General features: G+C 38.4%; 1 protein-coding gene across 3 annotated transcripts in view; it reads right to left on the reverse strand.

The window, feature by feature from the left end:
- The window catches only part of tenm2a (teneurin transmembrane protein 2a), a 312,955-nt gene that overhangs the window by 288,697 nt on the left and 6,182 nt on the right, over positions 1-18,076 (reverse strand). Inside the window, exon 2 of one of the 3 annotated variants that reach the window (XM_082177232.1) lies at positions 7,012-7,075. The exons of the other annotated variants lie outside the window; for them this stretch is intronic. The gene's annotated coding sequence lies outside the window, so the exon portion shown is untranslated. The remainder of the gene's footprint in view (positions 1-7,011; positions 7,076-18,076) is intronic. 3 annotated transcript variants of the gene reach the window in all.

Below are 18,076 nucleotides of genomic sequence, written 5' to 3' on the forward strand. Positions count from 1 at the left end.
ACCTGTTTCACTGTTGTTTTTTTACAATTAAATGAGGATAAAGACCCGTTCACACCAAGCACGATAACTATAAAGATAACGATAAAGATATAATTCAAAAAATCGTTCTCCATATTAAAGAATAACAGAGTTCACACCACAACTATAACGATAAAGATATGAGGAACGATATCGTTGGGATCACTTTCAGAACGATTTTTTTTCCAGCTGTCCAATGATAAAACACTGACAGCCAATCAGAATCCATTCTAATTTAAAGGTCTCGCGCATTTAAAATGGCAGATGACATTGCAGAGAAGTTAATCGTCGAGGTACAAAAAAATCCTCCACTGTTTGACAAGTCAAACCCCCTTTTCAAGGATACGTTAAAAAAGATGGATATATGGAAAGCAATCGGTCGTATCCTGGGAATAAATGGTGAGAAGTAGGCTATTAACGATGAGATATTATGCAGTTTAGCATAGTGTAACAAAATGACCTCAGGTAGGCTATCCAGCGCTAGTTTTGACAACATTGCTGAAGTTGCAGTGAAAAAGGCGTTGTATACATAAAGGTGTTGACTAGGCGATGTTTTTATCCCATCATTGACAGCGCGGGCACGCGCGTGCTTAGAATAAAAAGACCGTTATCGGTCGTTGGTGTGGATGCATATATAGTTATCTTTATCGTTATCTTTATAGTTATCTAGGCAAAACTGAATCACTGGTTACTCGTCTTCAGCGTGTCCAAAATGCTGCAGCAAGATTCTTAACAAATACCAGAAAACGGGATCACATAACACCTTTACTGATATCCCTTCACTGGCTACCTGTTAGATACAGAATACAATATAAGGTGTTAATGTTTGTTTTTAAAGCACTACATGATCAAGCTCCTGAGTATATAAAGGACATGTTAATCCCTTATCAGTCTCAACGTCACCTTCGCTCCTCTCAGAACATGCTTCTAACCGCCCCACGGTCTCGCTTGAGGCGTAGTGGAGATTGCGCTTTTTCTGTTGTGGCTCCTGCACTTTGGAATGTGTTGCCATTATCTTTAAAATCCTCGTCAGGCATGGATATTTTTAAGGAATTGAAGACTTATCTATTTTTGCAAGCTTTTGGCGTTTGATTAGGTCTGAGAACTGTGAGTGATTTGTTGTTTAATTCTCTTGGTGACCTTTTAATGTAATTTTATGTTTCTATGTATTAACTACTTATGGACAGCACTTTGGTCCATTTAAATGGTTTTGAAAGTGCTTTATAAATAAAAGTTGAGTTGAGTTGAGTTTCACCCAGAAACACAATTTCCAGTGTACTGCAGACCATCAGTACATGATTTTTTTAATAAACTAATAAAGTTTTATGAGTAAAATAAAAAGGTTATCCAATGCCTTCAGGCTGTGTAATCATTGTGGAACATTTATTTTTAAATGTGTATCATCAAGCCAAACTTTTTTAGAGGTGAAACTTGTAGGCATATGCAGATAGTGTGATTACTTTACATCTCCTGACATCAGTTAAGTTGAGGGTGTCAAATATCCTAGCATAACCTGAGAGCATACTCAGCTCCCCTCAAATGGAGAGAGATGATAAAAAGACTAAAAAGCAGCTCATCAGGGGATGGAGAGAGGAAGAGTGAAGACGCTGGGGACGTGTTAGCAGCGACGGAATAAAAAAAAACAGACACTCTCCACTGAATGATAATGTTATAAGACCAGGCTAGAAAAAAAACAAAAAAACAACCAGAAGTGAATTAAGCAGCTCTGCACCTGCAATCCAAAGTCCTAATAGATATTGATGGAGTCAGTCAGTTAAACAGTGAAACAATTAGACTGCTCCCCTCGCCAGCCCTCACCCCTCGACTTCAGACAATTACAGAAGCGCTAGGATGGTGTAGCCCTTAGCAGAGTCTACATCACAGAGCCCATCTCTCTCAGGGCCCCTAAGCAACTACCCCTCTTGCTGAGACTCAAACAGACAGATTGGAGCTCATTATACCTACAGTGGGGAATAGCGTCCCTGCTTGGGGGACCTCATCTTGCCTATGCAATAGATTCGGGGTCTGCTGTAAGCTGGGAACCTAAAGCATATTTTTGCGCTCTTGCAACGGGGTGAGCGAGAGGACGTTCGTGTGAAGGATAACAATAGTAAATGGGGCACACAGAACAAGAAAGGTCAGGCCATGGCTGTATAAATGTATGAGCCATGAACTCAACATGACACAAAAGGAGAAAGAGAAAGAGAAAGAGAAAGAGAAAGAGAAAGAGAAAGAGAAAGAGAAAGAGAAAGAAGAGAAAATGATTTTTGCCGAGCCGAGCAGGCAGGAGAAGTTGGGTCATGGAATCCGAACACTTATATTTTCTGAACTGAATGTGAAGAAAGATCTGAGGAATTCTGTTTGAATATGGTTAAAGGTTTTAAATGGCACTGAGAGTACAAAACACTTTTTGGTAGGTGACTGCATCATCTGATTATTTGAATATCTCAAATGGACATGCAGGAGGGGTATAAGGCTGGTGCATGAGATAAATAACCATTATACTAACCAACCTATTGAGCTCTGACAGCATTTACTGTGCATCCTGTTGAAAAAAAAAACTAGTTTAAGCTGGTAGCGAATTCAATGACAAACAAGAGTCCAAGACAGAGAGAGAAAAAAACAACAACAGTGAAAAGTAAAGTAAAAAGTAGTCTCAATCTCAGACGTCACGCCCATAGACTGTTGGCTGTCCGTCTGATGCATAAGGCACACAAAACGGTTAACACTTCAGGAGTTTTGAAGTTGCCATCTGATTGGTTGAATTCTACAAGATTTCCAGGAGACATGTATGTCACGTTCTTTAATGGTCCTTAATAAGCCCTTTGTGACACCAAATCCCCTCAAGGAAGAAGTTTAAAATGTTTAAAACTCTGACAATGAACCCTTATCAAGATCAGCTAAATGTTGGATTTTCAAAAGCATGTGAAGTATTTAAAGTTCATAGCATAGACTCTTTAAAAGACACCCACGAGTTTTACACTCTGATCTGTTATTATAGGGACATCTACTTTACATTGTCACACCCCTAAACATGAAACTGGAAAAAACAAACTGTGATTGGTTGATTTACTGTATATGTCAGTCAGGTGGCCTCTTGGGTGGTCCTTGGCCAATGAAAGTTACTATGCAGAGTCCAGACCTTCATTGTCATTGTATACATGCATTTCCTTTTTACAAATAAATAAAAACTTAACCAATTTAAGTTGTTACTGCATGACCATTAAAAATCCAGCTCAAATCAGCTACAGCGTTCCAAAACACAGCTATCATTTAAACTGATTTGTACAACAAGTCCTAGCATTCAGGAGGTGGATCAGCGTGTCCTGAGGAAATCACCCCTTCCCTTTCCACTGTATCCCAGTGGTCTGGCTGCTTTCCTCTCTGATGTACTCTGGTGACCCAAAGCCCCAGAGAGAGCCTGACCTCAGTCAGCACATCTAATCCTGTGGGATAAACAAAAAACACACTGCTTTATTCATAAGCCCCACACTTAGACACCACACAAGCTCTTCATAATTGATGACACCACTCGCAACACTGCCAACCTCCCAGTAATGAGACTGTATGTCAGATCCACCTCGTTCTCCCAAAGTCAGAACAATACCACACATATTCCAGCCAGCCTGCTGGAGTACCAGCAAAATCCACCATCATGGCACCAATTTAACTTCTTTTTGCTTTAGTATAGCCTCTTAAAAGCAACCATCTCTATTGCTCTGTTAGAAAACAACTCTCACCTGAAGACAGCAATCACCTTCTGAGGCAATAATGGTGCTTTTTACTGAATACTTGAGAGAGTAATGAGCAGAGATACATGGAGACACCTTGACATTTTTTATAGTCAGTAAAGATACTCTTTGCTTTAAAAGCTCAGCACCGCTGTCAGGTCATTGCATGTATGAATTACATTTTATGTACTAAAAAAATAAAATGAAAGAATAAAATGTTCATCATACCATTGTCCTATTTGATAGATGCTTTTGTAAGCAAATCAAAGTACTAGACAGATAACTAAAGAAGGCCTCAGTTTTAATCGGTGTAGTCCTTGTAAAAAATCAGCATTGTACCTGTAGATAATTAGGCTTTCTCTTGACGGGGAGCAGTTTGATTGACATTTCCCATCTTTGAAGGTTCTCCTATTTATAAGTCTTCACATGGATAGGGGAGAGCAGTTAATTTGAAAGACTTCATTTGAGGCATATTCGGGGAATCAGAACACCGCCATCTACTAAATCATCATTTTAATCAGCAAGAAGCCTTTTCAGCACACACTGGATGGCACATCCTACCCAGCAGAGCACAAGTCTCCCCACATACAGAGCAAACGACACACACGGACCTGACGAGATCCCGGCAGTTGGAAGATTGGATCCTTAACCCGTTGGGAAGCAGGCGTGCAATTGGTATGCAGAGAAATAAGGAAAACTGGAATATGAGATGGCTTAACAAAGCACCGCTACTCAGTCAGAATGAGGTTTATTTGACAGGTCTCAGTGCTGTCGAGAATTCAGAGACTTCAGAGCAAAGACCCAAAGGACGTTTCCCTGCTTGCTATGGGAGACATGAAATCACAGGAGTCCCTGTTCAATCGGTTTATTCAGTCCATACAGCACACCCACACGTGCACACATGCCAGACACGTAACTGGTGCTGCACGCTAGCTAGCTTTTCTCACCTCTTGCATACCACATGCACAGTGGACGGACACAGGCAGAGTGTCGAGCAGATTCAAGTAGGGGCCATTGTGAAACATTCCCAAAACATACACCATTCTGTGAGAGCTGATGACATCACACTGCTCTTTAACAGTGCGCCGGAAGACTAATACACACTAATGTAGGGAAACAAAGGACATCATCCAGTCAGATAATCTTCTGATCCAATTGAAGGAAAAGCAATAGAAAAAGTGAGATCATACTTTGCTCAAATGAAACACACTCGACTTAAGTGAGTACCATGCTGTTCACTGAGGGGCCTGTTTGGAAATTAAATTGCTGCTCATCTGGGGAATGAATAAACAGTCAAAATCAGAGTTTTAAAGTCAATTCAGAGATTTGGGCTTAATAAATGTATTGCGTGGTATAGATGTTTTAATCCTACAATCACATGAGTTGTGTTGCATAGCCCACTATGATAGGTAATGTTAATAAACCACATCCATAACGCTCATGCAAACACAATAACAATAATAAACACAGATGAACGCAAATTCTTAGAAGTGAGCTACGGACAAGTTATATTTTATACTATAAAAATACAATAAAAAGCAAATTTACAAAATATAATCATCACCAGTAAAAGAAACATCTTTTTTTTCTTTTCTGAAATCAACACCTTTCTGTTTCACTACTTTTTTTCCCCTTTTCAGTTCATCTTGGTTTCTCAACCTGAAAAACATCAGGCAGATGTTCCATTTCTTATGGAAATTGATTGCCATTGGTCATATATCAAAGGCTTAATAAAAGAACAGTATACGTACACATCAGTTCTGCTAATTTGCTGGTAATAAGAGATCAATACAGCCAAGCCAATGTATGCATATGAAAAGATCTAACAAGATTATGCCTACAAGGGTAAATAGATATTTTGTGTTTGTTGGTAAAACAGCAACCAGTCATTTTAATTTAGCATGTTTATCAATTGCTTTCATTTCCTTATTTGGTTCAGCTCTGTCTATGTGTTGGACAGGCGATCGATTAGGCATTCCTTTAAGGGACATCGTTTAGATCCCACCATTAGCAAACACACAATACTTTGCAGCCACACTTTTTCCGTGGGGCTGATTTACGATCTTTAATCTATGAAAACAACGGGTTGAATGTGAAACCAATTTGATTTAAAAAAAAATAATTATAGAATACACAATACAACTTATAACATAATAGTTTCTACTACTACTACTACTACTACTACTCTAGAATGACTAAACAGTTAAACATGTCAAAACTAATTATCTTTGTTAATAGTACATGTATTTCCAAGAGTAAAAGTGGGACTTCCCACCACCAATTGATTAAATATTTTTTTTCATAGCCTAATATTCATATTATATTCATATTAATTATTAATTATATTGTCTATATATTTCCACTATCCTAATAAAATAAAAATAATTTAAATTTAATTGATATAAATAGTACAGTCATTTTTAACCCCATTCCTCCTCTTGGCCTGCCTACTATTCTCTTAGTTCATTAAACAAACAAACAAATAAATACATTTAAAAATGTTCCCTACACACAGTGCATCTCAAACAGACCTCTATATGGCTTTTATATTCCAATATGTGGCCTCAAATATATTAGTTGAGAAAGAAATGGACTCAGCCTTCTGTTCTTGTGCATCTGTTCCTGAATATATGGCGGCAAGGTCATCTCTGCAGGCTTTCATGTCAGCATACAGGCAGAATTAAATGCAGCACTTGACTCATACACACAGCTGTCAACCTCCTTTAGGAACAGAGCAGAACCAACTCACAAACCCACACAGGTGCGACTACGAATGCAAGAATCTCGCACTAACACGCTGTTCTTTCACGGCATATTGTTCATCCATAAAAATCTAACAATCTAAAAAGCTCCAAAGAGATTTATAGGTTACGCCTTCACAGTACACGGCATAAAAATAGTAATACCTGTGTTTATTTTGAGCTATGCTGTTCAACAGCCTGCAGCTGTCTAACTTACTTTTGCTTTTGGAGGAGCACATTATTGAAATTATCTTGCCAGTGAAACACGTTTGTTACTGTGGCAAAGCATCTCATGGGTCTCCTCCTGTGGCACATCCACACTAATGCAGCCCGGCAGCCGTGCGGTGCGAGACCGGACACGTCTGAGCTGATCTGGTGTGATTGTGGACAGCAGGGTTTCTCTCGTCAGCCTGACAGCTGCAGCAGAGCTCACTAAAGCAGATCACACTCACACACAGACTGACAGGCCAGCTGGTCCAATAAGCCTGTAGTGACATATGAGCAAAGGAAAATCAACTTACTTACAACTAGAGGAGCAAATAATTAAGGGAGAAATGGAGTCGGATGTTTGTCTTCTTCCTCCACCTAATAAAAAGATTAAAAATGTAAAAAAAATCATGCGTGATATAGTGATGCCACACAGAGTGTAACAACCCTAAAAAAAATAAATAAAAAAAAAAACCCTGCAGCTAAAAGCAATTTAATTTAAGAGGAAATGTAGCTGGTACAACAACATTGTGGGTTTTTTTCTCACTTTAAAAGCTCGAAGAAATGTTGACATTTGCTTGAAATAATGCTTGACTATCAAAGTAAAAAAAGTGGGTCAATGTTTCTGATTTTCTGTACATTCATCTACACACATTGGTCACTATTGCAAAATATACCATAACAGAACCCCAATGTGCAGCTTATTACATGTATTCCAATTATTTTTTCTTACATCAGTTTAAAATAATTTAAGTTGAAAAGACTTGCACGGCCAATTTGATTCGGCAGAAACTGAGCTTCAGTTTTTAAGTTGCAATAGATAGACATGTTTTACAGAGCAGCAGAGACAAGAAACTAGCACATTTGTAGGAAATGGACTGCCAACACAATTATACAGTTTAGCGACCATTAAACACAAATGTATGACTGCAGGTGGCTGTGATCAAAATGAAATTACATTTGAGTGGTTCTTTTTTACCCAAAAATGCCAAATCTAACTCCATAAATGAGTAACTAACCAGGATTGTTTCTTTGAATTTATCAAAGTGTGTGTGTGTGTGTGTGTGTGTGTGTGTGTGCGCGCGTGCGCGCGTGCGTGCGTGCGTGCGTGTGTGTGTGTGTGTGTGTGTGTGTATGTGCCAGAACCTCTCTGCCCTCATATTGACACTCTAGACAACTCTGTTAATCTGACAAATCCCTGATCAGTCTTATCACCCAATGTTCACAAAACAAGCTCAACATATGCATGCACATACTCATGTGCATTTTTCACATTTGTGTAGGCTTCACTGTGTCTGAAGGGGACTGCAGTGTATGGGTGTTGAACTTTCACACTTCATTGTGAGTTTTCCAGCATGACTGAAGGCTGGGGTGCGTGTAATTCTATTGAGGAACTGCTTCTGAGTACACAGAGAAAAGCTTAATCTCACTGTGGGACCAAACCTAGGCTAATCTAGCACTGAGAAACCAGCAGGATTAACAACACGTCACTATGGGGCTGTTTACACCTGGCCACTTCATGCGTTTTCTCAGATCGGATAGCTATCTGATTTATCAAAACGATTCCATTTACACCTGGTCACATAAATGTGTGTTTGCAGAATGGATTTAAATCTGATCTCCAATTCCCGCGCTATATGCAGATTTAACGGAGTGCACGTCACCAAAAGCAACATATGAGCTGCATTTTATTGATCATCAGCTAAAATTTCAAAATCAAAGACCGCAATAAGAGACAGAGCGGCATTCAAGTTTGGAACAACATGAGGGTGACTAAATTAATTTACATTTTTCAGGTGAACTATACTTTTAAAGATGACAGAAACCATGTTCCATAATTTAAGGACTACATGTGCCAGCTGAACAACTGATGAAGAAAAATGGAAGTCAGTTAAAGTTGGCATGAAACGGAAGTCGCGATAATCTATTCTGCCCTATTGTGGCGTATATCCTATTGAAGTGGATTCTCAAGAAAAATGTAGGACAGGACTTAATTTTGTCCAACGAGAATTAATTGGATCGTGGTTTGCTTTTTCTGTAATTTAATGTGAGTAACAGGTTGCAACCTTTGTGCCAGTAAACATGCCATCATGTGATGTCCACAGATAAATAATTTATAATAAATACTGCAATATACCATAAAAAATTATAATTTCACCAACAAACCTACAGGATATGAGAAATGAACACTGAAAATAAGGTTTAAGACCCATTCACAACAACAACAAAAAATGTTTTCTTACAAAATTGCATTGCGTGTGGCGTTAATGTGAGCACTTGTAGAAATGTGTCATTTTTGTTAATAAGGTAATGTAGTGTATTTGTAATGCAGATTAGCTGTCACTATAAGGTGAGCTCACAGGAGAGAATAAACACCGGCGGGTCGACCCGACTGTCACAGCCAGTGTTAAAACACAATTAACAAAGATGTGCGTTAAGAATTCCTCCGGTTTGATTCTGTGCAGATTAGCAGTGATTCATAATTCATTAACCTTGGGTGACATTACACTATAGATTAATTTTTTATTTCAGTTCAGCGCCACAACGGGGAGGTCAACTGCGTGATGTCACGACATCACATCCTCCAGGAGCCCAGGTCCACGTTGACACTTCATTTTGTGGCTCCTCGTGGATGGGGGAAAAAATGCAGCCAATCTGAAGCGCTCTCTTCACACACTAAAGCAAAGAGTAAAACCTGTCACTTACACTCCATTCAGAGCCAAACTGACAGATAAACAAGTCAATAGCATGACAATTTACATCAGTAATAGGGCCAACATAGAGAGCAGGAGTCTAAAGCACTAAGACAGAGACAGAGAGAGAGAGAGAGAGAGAGAGAGAGATGACTTATGTATACAAAAGAGGAAAGACAGAGATTTGGTTTGGTGTCTTGCAAGTCTGTGGGGTAAAAGCGTGAGGGGCTTCTGAGGGGTAATAGATCAATAAGCACACTGAAGCCAGTCTGGGTCCCTAAGGCTGAGACAGATCGTTCTCGCACACACATCGAGAGGTGAGCCCAGGGCAAGCCAGTGGACTCATCAAACACAAAGACCTATTTCATATGCAATCTATAGGCCAGGCGAAATGACCTGCTGGCTATGAGACACAAAGTACTTAAAAAAGCACCCATGTCAGCAATATCAAAATCGATCGGCATGTAAATTCAACAGGATCCTCGCAGAAGTGGCTGTTTTGTGTGCAAATGACTAGCTGTTGCTTTAAATGGAGTCTGCCGGCCCATCGCTCGTAATATTCTATCTACACATGCAAATAGAGTGCAATTCTGTCCATCAATACCTCAGTGAAAAAAATCTACCACATAAACACATCGTGATTAGACAATGAGAAGCGCATTCAAGCGATTCGGCTGACACACAATGCCAAAACAAGCTTGTGGCTCACCAGCGCACTCACACTGTCACATACTGACCCAATAACTGAAGACTTAAGACAAATTAGCACCTGCCTATTTAATTACAGCGCCGACTTAATTAAACTGCCAAGGATTAAACACTGCTGTTGAGGCACAAATATTACACGTACAAACATGCATGGATGCCAATGCACAGCGAATCAACTGTAGCATGCTACTTCATGACATTACATCATATCTGTAGCCTATGTCGGAATGATGCAATACCAAAGCTAAAGTGATTTTACCTTTCATCCGCTTTCTGTAAACACCAAATATGAATGGTGCAGCCTTAGGGTGGATCAGATTATAATCAGCTAGGACATTAATCTATTCTTTACACGACAGAGCAATCGAGCCTGTTTTTGTACTGGATAAGATTATTCTCATCCCTCTCCCAGATCCCTGAATTTGCTAATGGAGTCAGGTTTGTTGGATGGAGAGGTAAAAGAGAGACTTAAGTGGAAAATTTAAGCGAGAGAAAAAAATCCAAGAGGATTTGTCAGAATCACGACACTACACTCAGTGAATGTACAAGGGAAGTTGACATGAAATGTCAAGCTTCATGAACAGTGACTTGCTGTGTTTCATTTAAACTATTTTAAACAGCATTTATTTTGTCATATGCTTGTATAATAAATATTATACATGCAGTTGTATGACCTCATATTACTTGAGCAACTACATGCAACAAATGTGCTTTTAAAAACTAATGTGTCTTACCACAGAACTATTCAAAGGAGAAGTATATAATTTATTCAGTATTAAAATACTTATATCCCAGCTTAATATGAAGAGAGAGCCACACATAAATCACATAAAGTATTTTAAATTCAGTGTAAACACTGGGACGCTATCAACAATTAAGCAATTTGTTTGAGCATCTCGACCAGCCCACAGTACTATATTTGTTTTGACTGTTTGAAGACATTAATTTATGCAATTTTATTTGGTGATGCTGGTTACACAGGATTTTATCCAGAAGAAGATTTTATCCATGATGGGATAACAGAAACATTTATAATTCATCTTTGTTTTATAATAATAATAATTCTTCATCCATGTCATCTGTCAGTTACCCACACATATCATTCATTGTATTTTTATTGATTGTGAAAGTGCAGAGATAAGAGGGAGGAACGGGACCAGAATATAAAAATCCAGTCAGATTTGAACCATAGTAATCACCACAGTTTAATGTGTCTATCCCGCACATGCTAAAAACCAGGCCGCATCTCAGACAATAAAGTACACTTTCGGCCCAGTCTGTACATGCCGAGCTCAATCACCAAACATTTAACAGTGTTTTCCCCAAGAGAACGGATGATAGCACAATCTCCGGGTGAAAACTGAAAACCAATGACTTAGAAATAGGGAGAGAAGAAAAAAAAAGAAGAAAAAAAACAATTTACCTGCTCTGTCATCAGTGTTAATAGAAGCATTAAAATTCAGCGGCGCATCTGACTCATCTCTGATTTGAAATGCTCTTTACCTTTTCTACACCAAAATCAAACTTCCATATCAATATTTTACTGCCCGCTTAATGTGAATTTAATGATACCAATCTCCTATTTAACGTCAGTGTGTTCTGTAATGGAAGGCTCTCAGTAGGAGAGCACCGGAGAATCGTACGCAGGACGCAGGAGCGGCGCTGGAGCGATGCAATCCGAGATACTATGAACCCGGCAAAGTAATCACAAGGTACAAGAGTAAATCAGCCACAACATTTAGAAGTCTGCAGCATGTGAACAAAGCCCAGGAGGTAGTTAAGACTGGTTCTTAATGAGCTAATTAGGTTTGTTTAGGCAGCTTTTACACGCTGCTGGTAATGAGGGGAATGAGAGACAAATTCCTATGCCAAGGAGGAGAGGATTTGGAAAGGGTTGTAAAGGAGAGGGGAAAAGAGCTGTTCTAAAAGACAATGAGTATCAACAATGGCTATTTTTAAATCTTACCGTGCATGTTCTTCAAGCCAACATTTCCAGATCAGTGTAATCTAGTCTATGACATCAAGCCTTGTGCCAGTTTGTGCCAGGTTTCATGTCACATGTGCTTCCGATGGCCAGGTTACAACACACACAAACACACACGCAGCGGGATTAAATACATGCACATCCTACCTGCTGTCTGCTCTCACACTGGTGGCAAGATAAAAATATCATATCTATTAATGCAACAAAATGCATCGGTTTAAACCATTTGAGCATTCAGAAAAACACTCATCAGTGACTGTGGCCTTCACTGTCTGATAAAGCACTGCAGCAACAGGACCATCACAAGCCTGTCGTGCATAATTAATGAAAGAGATGAGAGCTGTTAGCCACACACACACACACACACACACTTAAAAGCAGAGATACCCGGTACCAGATGAGGATTGTTAAAAGAATCAAGATGAATGAGATAGAACAATCTGATTTTAAATACTGTAGCTGTACAGATTCATGTGTGTTAAACAGGAAAAAAAATTCTTTCAAGAAGACACTGACTGTCCAATGCAGTCGAATCATATGAATACACATAACCTCGGTTCACGAAACCTAGCAGGGAATGTAATAGTCGTATTTCAAAAGACTGTATGTTTTATACAATCCCATGTTTTATTAAGCTTGTTTGCATAGTGACATTTAATGGATTAGGGTTATTCATAATTCATTATCATAATGCATAAAAATTCTATTTTTTTATGTAAATTCTGTCTTTCATTACTGTAATACAAATATACTGTATATAATATTACAAATTAATTTATTAAAAAATTCAAATATTGTTTATCTTAATATGTTATATAATATACAGTATATAAAGATAAATTGCAAAGAACATTTGTCACATACACTACTGTTCAAGAGTTTAGGGCCAGTAAGATTAGTTTTTAAAGAAAGTAATATTTGTAATCAAGGATGCATTAAATTGATCAAAAGCGACAATAAAGACATTTATCATGCTAAATATTTCTATTTCAAACAATTGCTAATCTTGTTATTCAAACAATCCTGAAAAAAAGTCTCACATTTCCACAAACTTATGAAGCAGAACAACTGTTTTCAACATTGATAATAATCATAAATGTTTCTTGAGCAGTTTCTACTGTTTCTACTGTACGCATCAAGATGCTATAAATTTAATTTAATTTAATTTAATTTAATTTAATTTAATTTAATTTAATTTAAAAAAGAAAGAAATAAAGAAAAATATTCACATAAAATGTAATCGCTTTTTCACTCTCTTGATTTGAGGATGAAAAATAATATGGCCATTTTCTTCGTGGAATTCATTCTCAAAGAAAAGCATGCAGAAGGTCGCAGAAAAGCTGAAAGCATTTGTCTGAACTGGCAGTACTTTCTATTTCTCAAACCTAAACATGTCCCTTTAGTCTGCTCTACAGAACATAACACAAAAGCTTTTAGCACCTATCAATAGAAAAACACTGTTTCACTCCAGCTATCACTGATGTGTGTGAGTCACAAATATTTTAAAGGTGGAAGGGTATAGAAGAGTACTCTACAAGTGGTATCTACGCGTGCACACACACACACACACACACACACAGATCTACAAACAAGTACCGAAGCACACCAACAGAAGGTCATCACATACAAAATGTGCCCAGGTAAGAGGTAAGATCTCTCTCCTCTAACTCCCAGGAAATGACCGCATACATGAGCAAGAGAGTATGTGTGTGTTGTGTGTTTGGGGAGAGGGTGTTCAGAGGTTAAACTTGTACTCCTGAAAGTGTTCCCAGCAGAGATTAATCATTCCGGGCCGGGATGCATCATCACAGCCATAAATCATTGGGCCTGACCTCTCTTTCCTCTCTCTTGTGATATTAGTGAGGAGCGGTGAGTAGCGAGATTGCTCTCTGCGTGATGGTTACCACAAATGGTTTGCACATTACATATTTCAAAGTGCATGTATCTCAAGTCAGGTAAATATGGAAAAAGCCATTGCATCTCTTTCTTTTTGGAATAAAATTTGTCAGATATAAGTGAAAAAGGTACAGATACGACTCTGTATGAATGCAGTTCATTCCAGTTTGCATGTTCAGATTTGCTGACATGTCTTTGGAGGGTGGGGTGGTGTAATTCAGTGGTCAGAAAGAACTTAGTAAATGTCTCCAATCGCTAACAGCACCTTTTAAAACAAACATGTGAACACTTGTATTGGCACTAACCTAAGCCAAGTACACTGTTTAGTTTCAGATGCTGAAACTGGCAGCATTCAGGAGGTATTTTAGTCCTCTTCAGTTCTGCTTCTTGTGCAGTCTTGTCTTGAAATGCATAATATCTTTTTTAAGGTCACAGCACATTTAAATGGGATTGAGGCCAATGGGATTACAGACTGACTATAGTTGGTCTTTTTTTTTCCTCCGGAGGTTTGCTGTTAGTACATGTTCCTTTCCGTTTTCCAAATTACATCAGGTTTGGTCTCGTGTCATCAGGTCATTGTTGCAGCAGTGCTAAAGAATATACAGGAATGTTTTCCCCCCCTTCCTTCAAAGAGAAATTCAGGATTTCTCTCAGACGAACACAGATGTTATCACCTGCAAGAGGTCTCTGCAGACCCTTAGCGGTGACCCCAGGTTTCTGTGTCACCTATTTTAGTATTCTATTCGTCCCTTTACACTAATCACTGTAGGAGACCCACTGCTAGAGAGAGCAGCTGTGCTGCTGAATTTCATCTTTTAAATGGAGCTCTGAGAGTTTGCGCTTCCGTCAGGTCACGTTGGAATGATCGTATTTACGAGATCATAACTAGCGGGAAACTGTCGGCTTTCTTTGAGCCCTAACTTATTAAGACTCGAAGCATACTAATTTAGCACATTTATCCACAAACAAACTACATTTCCCATTACTCTCTATATCAGCATGATATACTTAAATGCATATAGATATCAAGTACATGGTCATGGCTCTGGGTCATGGATCATGGGGACTTCTGATATCTGTCGGTTTTTCATTGTTATATTTTAATCACAGCTCAAATGACTGGAGCATCGGACTTTCTTTCAAATGTTTTAGAAGTGAATAAAATGTATCTTTGATCATTAAAATGTTTTATCTTAATAATTTGCTCAATAAAGATGGATTTATGGGTGTTTTAAGACATTTATGAATTTTACTTAAAGCACCGCTAATCATCTATCTTATAAAGCAGAGATTGTCTATCCATATCTTCTTATAATAAATATTCACTTTAAACAGAACTGTAAAAAACACTTATGATTTTAATGAATTAAACACTCAGCTGTAGAAATATCTGAGTTTATTAACACACTTTTTCATATGTGTATTCCTATGTGAATAAAAGCCTAAAATAAATTTGTTCATCAAATAAAGTGAAAGTGTCTCTTCAGAAAATGTGGACTAGACCGCTCAATTCATATAAATTAGTTTTGCGGTCTCTTTATGAACTTTTTGAAGTGTCAAAGTGGTAGTTGCGTGGACTGTCAATGGACACGTCTTACGGGTTTGGAACGACATGAGGGTGAGTAAATGAAGACACGATTTTCAGTTTTAGGTGAAAAAACCTTTAACTAAACGATAAACATATGAAAATACATCAATAATGATCTAAATGTGCTAGCTTTTTTGACTAATGGACATTGTTTATAAAGCACTTGACAGGAGTCACACGACAGCTTGCATGACTGAACAGGAATGTGTTTCTTTATTATACGCCATGCATATTTGATTATTGATGTATTGATGTAAAATTACATTTCATCATGGGGCATTTCTTCCAACACAGTGGACTACTATTGAACCTGGAGATCTGGGGCCTCATTTATAAAACTTTGCGTAGGATTTGCGTCAGAAACACGCACATCCTACGCAGTTTTCCCTTAATAAATCACAATCAATTCTAAATGTAGCGCAACTTTTGCGGCTTCATGTCACGCCCATAGTTGCCCATAAAAAGTCTCTGAAACGCCCACAAGTTAATATTCATCGATTGCGAAATCATGGCAAACACAGAGAGGAAAACCATGAAACGTAACTTTCATTTCATCATTACGCATTGTGATGGCATCATGGCATTTTATTACCATCCATTTGATTGCATCTGACAAGCTACAGATGTGTTATGAGGATGAATTGCATAACATGCCAATATTATTGCAGGACATATTTCACTTTTCTTTTTGCAAATATGTGTTCATTTGCCTTTCTGTTATAATCTTCGTTTGATTTTGTTTATTTTACACTGCAGATCGATCAAACGGGTGTTCGTGTAGGCTGTTAATTGTAAGACTTGCTTTGTGAAGTCTTCATGTTATTTATGAGAGGCAGTATTGCCATTTCTTTTACACAACGGTCTACAGTTCCACACACTTTCACGTGTTTCTTCCCTCTGCCGACGGTGTCGCCATTTCTCATTTCACCCGTTTTTGTGCGTACGCCTGGGTCAGAGTTTGCGTGAAGGACCGCACATTTTCCCGTCAAGTTTGCTTTTTATAAATACCAATTATTGCGTAGAGAGCGGCGTACGCCTTCTTTTGTGCGTACGCAACGTTTATAAATGAGGCCCCTGGACTTTTATATTTTATTCATTGGTTTGTCAAGACTAAATAAGAATTTAAAATGTTACAGAAATACACACCTTCTTTATTCTTGGTGCATTTACTTTATTTTTTCAGCTTTTTTTCAAGTTTGTGCATATGGAGAACCAGCACTGCTTCAGTGGCACACTTTCAGAAATCATTTTAATATCATACATATTTGGTGCTTAAAGGTCCCATGACATGAAATTTCCACTTTCTGAGGTTTTTTAACATTAATATGAGTTCCCCTAGCCTGTATATGGTCCCCAAGTTTCTAAAAATTTTAATCGGTGTAAATCGAGCTTTTGCTATCTTTCACTGCCTTTGAGAAAATGGAAGCTCAACCGGGCTGATCTTGAATCTCCTCCTTATGACGTCATAAGGAGAAATGTTACCTCCCCTTTCTCTGCTTTGCCCGCACAGAGAATATTTCTCGCCCATGAGAAAATGAGCTAGGAAGAAGAACGCGCGTGCGATTTTAGTTTGTCCACGAGAGATATCATGGCTTTTGAGCGAGCGAAGCATAATAATTGCTCAATAATTGGATGTACAGATGAACATCGAATGGTCAATACAGAGCTGGGCTTGCTGAACGTCGGACAAGTAAGTCAACAAATTATATATAAGTGTGTTGCTTTACTGTTTATGGTTACCTAGCTTCTTACACGTAGAATGTGTCTGTAACATTAGCTATGCAGCTATGCAGTTACTTGCTTTAATGTAAAGGTAGACAGCATCAAGTTACACATACTGTAACGCGAGTGTTGTACATTTCTTTGTTATTTGGATAACCGTTTTCCTGTTGGTTATATGGCGCGCGCGATCATATAAAGATCGCAGAGATTGATGTAATTGTAATAAGATAAATTACAGACGTTACAGATCTCTCGTGAAAAGGCAACAGTAGGTTCGCGTTAGCTACATGATGATAACTGTAAACCATCCGAATAAAGTACCGTATCCAGACATAATATTTTAAACTAACCATTCGGAAATGTCCTGCTGGAGCTGCTGAGTTGCAACTTCTTCATCCGTTGCTTCTCCATCTGGATCAGATTCTGGGTCAAACTGAAATGCTTGAACGACTGCGTGTCTTCGTGCCATTGCAATATATCCAACATAAACAAACATGCATGGTACCATTGCGCAAGATGGTCAAGGCCACACCCACCCTCCACCTTGTGCCGCCTTTCTCCTCCTCATTAGTATTTAAAGCTACAGACACCGAAACGGCCCGTCTGAAGGAAGCTCATTCTGGGACTGGCTTGTAGTGGCTATAATTCTGCACCGAGGCTGAATTTTTGGAAAGAGATTTCAGATACAGTACTAAGGACCACTAAGGACTATATTAAAGCCTACAAAAAGTAGCATGTCATGGGACCTTTAAGAAACATTTCTTTTTATTATCAATGTTGAAAACAGT

The sequence above is a fragment of the Leuciscus leuciscus genome, assembly GCF_965113295.1.
Source record: "Leuciscus leuciscus genome assembly, chromosome: 8".
NCBI lineage: Eukaryota > Metazoa > Chordata > Actinopteri > Cypriniformes > Leuciscidae > Leuciscus > Leuciscus leuciscus.